Source organism: Pinus tabuliformis, chromosome X, assembly GCF_031772625.1.
Source record: "Pinus tabuliformis cultivar Carrire ecotype Pingquan chromosome X, CPIR1, whole genome shotgun sequence".
Lineage (NCBI taxonomy): Eukaryota > Viridiplantae > Streptophyta > Pinopsida > Pinales > Pinaceae > Pinus > Pinus tabuliformis.
In genome coordinates, this window is record NC_142308.1 from 1,606,836,229 (window position 1) to 1,606,840,632 (window position 4,404).

Below are 4,404 nucleotides of genomic sequence, written 5' to 3' on the forward strand. Positions count from 1 at the left end.
TTTCCACAAACAAAAAGTTTTGTAGTTTCTTTGGTAATTTGTTCTGGTGGTTGATTTCGAAGTTAAGAAGATATTGTATGGCCTGTATGTGATTAACTCGTCCGATTGATTTGTCTGCGTTCGTTCCTGTTTATTCAATGTTGATTTCTTCTATGGGATTCAAACCCTCATTCTGGAAATGCAACTCTGTCTCACTATCTGGACTCTGTTTCTTAAAAAAGAAGAATTAAATAAACTTGTATGTAAGCATTGTATTGATTACTTTGATGTTTGGTGAATTAGGAAGCAAAACGAAAATACTATGGATACATAGATGGATTCGAATTGTCTGTTCTTTTCTTATTATTGCTTGAATTCCAAAAATGTTGAACCCTTTCAACGAATTTTTCATGTACATTTATAGTCTCTGTTCATTGTTACCTGAACTGTGTAGTCACTATTTTCAGTTGTATTTCTATTTAGTTACATAATGATGCTTGCATTCGGTTCTACTTTTTGACAAGATTTTACATCAAACACATTTTGTTTTTTTTCTCCAAAATGACAGAACAGTTATTAAATTTCTATTGATTAAAGACATACAAACTAATGACCCTAACTGACCAAACTATCCCTAACTAGTACTAAAACTAAAAGTAAACAAAATCTTCCACCCTATTTTGACAAACTAACATAAAAAAAAACAATTTGTTAACACAACTTCCATCTTAGCGGAGACCAACACCCGGTCATGGTGCCCTAGCTGGATGCTCGAGACCAACACTTGTTCATGGTGCCCTAGCTGGATGCTCCTGCATCATTTTTTATTTGGGTTACATTTTTATAGCAATCATCTTTTTCAAATAAAATATTATGTTGTTTTTTGTTTTTTTTCTAACCATGGTGAGTTGGTAACACTTTGGAGTAATTTGAGTGAGGCTCAGGATCAAACCTACCGGTTGCCACTATAACACCAAGAGTATAGCCAATGACTTGCAAATTAAATATATCAATAACTTATTAGTTAGCAAGGGGACACTTACCCTCCTAGCCTTATCACAATGAGCGAAACATATCCCTTAGAATTGAACCCGAGTGGATGAGAGAACAAAACGTGCTCCCAACCACTCGAGCTACTAAAACTATACAAGATTATGTTAGGCTAAGTGAAATAAGTAGGATTGTTTCCTCATATTCATGAAGATTCATATTAAAAGCATCATTAGACACCATGTAAACAAGTAACATGAAACAATTATGCATGCCTTACATTTTAAAGTCAAGGAAGAAAATTTGCATTCATGCACAATCACATATAGATTCACATAATAACATTCTCTCAAATATCTTTAATAATACGGTCAAATTTCTTACATACATGCCTTTTAGATGTCATGTTCTGTGAGGTCCATGCTCTCAAATTCTTGCTAGAAAATAAATTCGACATAAATTTATTAAGAAGTAATTCCTATCAATGGAGAATTTCTGATGCTTCTCACAAGAAAATATTGAATCTCGTTAGGCTAAACAAGATAATTAGGAATGTTAAATTGTGTTTATAGCCTTTAATTTTGTAATCAAAATCCAAGGCGCAAAGTTCTTGAAATCTAAAATTTATTTTTAGATTACAATTTTGTTATTCTTTTATTCATAACAGTCAAAAGAATAAAATAATGCATCAACTTATGAACATAAACTATCCAAACTTATTTGTAAAAAAGTAAAAATAGACAACAATACCAATTCAGAGTAAAAGTTTTAGTAAGCCAATTTGAGAAAGAAAGCAACAATAAATTTTATTATAGACCAATTTGAATACAAGATAAATTGTTTATTCAAATACCTATGAGGACCAAGATAAAAAATGTCCTTAGAAGCCTAAGAGTCTATAATAAATCATACAAAGGAAACTAAATGCTACAAGAAAGAGAAAAAGAAGAATAAATTTGATCTAGAACAATTCAATATATGTGAAAAACATCCACAAACTATACTTACTAACACCGAATAGGATTAGAATTTCTAAATAATAAAATATACAAATAACCTTGAAAAACACCATAGTTGAGTTTTACTCAATATGTCCTTTTCACTTTTCAAGATACCCCTACTATCAACAAAACAATTTGGTCCATAGAAAATTTAAAATGGAAATGAATAATAATAATAAGAAAATCACTCTCAAAACTTTGGTATACCTTCACTCAAAATTCTCCTCCTCTTCGTGACTTCTCTCTTCTTTATTTTTCTCCTCCTCTTCATGACTTCTCCCTTTTCAAATACTTATACAAAATAGTTATTTCGTTCAAACACCTTTTAACAACTTAATTACACTTTGAGTTTAGAGAACATCATGGGATAGTGAAATTTATTATAAAAAGGTCACGAAGTTTTAAAACACTCTTACCTAATAGTAGGTGGGATCCCGCTAGACTCTATTTGCAAGAATTTATGGTACATAAAAGTCCTTATGACTCCCATATTTTAACAACATAATTAGCATAAATGGAAAAAGCATAATAAATGCATCACTACCATCATCATAACACTTGTATCTCCCTGGTCAACAAATGATTTTTTAAATATTTATCACAATTAAATATCATATTATTAATGTCAACTCAGAAAAATTAATGCCTCAAATGTCCAAACTATAAATATTGTCATAAAATAAAATAAATATCACATCATAAAAGTTCTAGACACATATATTTAAAACAAATTTCTCGGTTCCCCTCATCCCCTATTTTTTATGATTTAGAATCCATTGAAGTTAACTAAGAAGCCTTAGTGCTTGGAAGCTCTTCTAATGGCTTCTTCCCTTTATCTCCAGTAATCTTAGGAAGAGGCTACTTATCATTCTTAGGAGGAGAGTCGACAAAAGAGGCATCAAAGGTAGCCATAGGTGTAGTAATAGGTAGTAAGGGTGGATCTATAAGGCTAGTGAGCCAATTGATTCTACATATGGGTGGTTTGACGACATTATTTTCCCAACCATCTTGAATAGGATGAGATTGTTGCTTAGGGAAATCTGTAATGCTTGGGTGAGATTGCAAAGGCACATCCGGAGGGGGAAGTGGTTGAGGCATGGCTAACTTTCCACCAAGGTCTAAGCATCATGTTTGAATTAATTCATTAAAATCATCTGAATTGACATCCAAGTGAATGGAAAAGTGAATTCTTTTGTTCCTACCTTCCTGCCGAACCACGTTGGCCTCCTTCCCCATCTTCTTCTATTTCCTCTGGATCTTTTGCTGAAGAAACTCATTATATAAGTACCATTAAATCAATTAAATCTTCTCAAATTAAATACAATATGTAGTAAGAAAGAATACTTTCATAAAAATATGTTAAACATGTTTTAGCAAGGCCCAAGTTAAAATATAGAAAAAATTGAGAATGTAAAAGAAGAGAGGACAATGAAATATTTCTTGATATAGTGAAAACTCAAAACACATTGTTTTTATACTCATAATATAATTTATTCTTCTTTTGATGTATATGAGCCTTTTCATCTTTTTGTTTTAAACAACTTCCTTTAAAAATAATATTCCAATCATTTATAGTTTCCAATTTCTAGGATATAGTACCTTAACCATTTTTTTTAAAGAATCAACAACTGGGCCAGGCTTATACTCGCGTGAGACAATGTCAATTCCAATTGCTACCACTATAACCTCTATGCGAACCCATATGCGCCCCCACACATGGATCACACGCTAAATCAAGGGATTTGAACCTTTAGCCTCAAATTCGCACAATGTCTTCATATCACAATAATCGCCAATCAAACTACACCCCTGCGGACTAAGTACTTCAATCATCTTTAATAGCTAACAATAATTATATTTATAGGGAAAAAAATGAAAAATTATGGAGGACATCACCCAACGACAACAACATTTTAATCACATTGATTCTTTGCATAAGATGTTAATTCTTTCTAGTAACAAGGGCTTCATATTGTATATAAACCAACCCATTTAAGCTCACTTTTTATGTCTTCATATGTATATATGTATGGAAAGTGATGATATAAATGAATGAATGAATGATATGTAGGTTACAATATTCTTTATGCTTATAGAATGAAGCGAAACATAACCCTTTTTTCTTTAACTCAACATTATTATCAAAATCATGGGTCGCCATTATATACAAAGTAAAAGAAAACTGTAGTAGAGCCCAAAACCCAACATAATATTTCTTTTGCAAGAAAGACTAAAACCAAATGGGTATGGCATATAGCAGGTCTAACCCCCTTTTTCTTTTTGAATAATTTCTATACAAATACCAATTGCATTCTCCCCTATTTATTTTTTAAACCAAGCGCTATAAATCATATCGAGTTCACGATATCATACATAGTACTGTTTTATAGCCTACATACTTCTTTTTTTTAAACAATAAACACAACGCAACTCA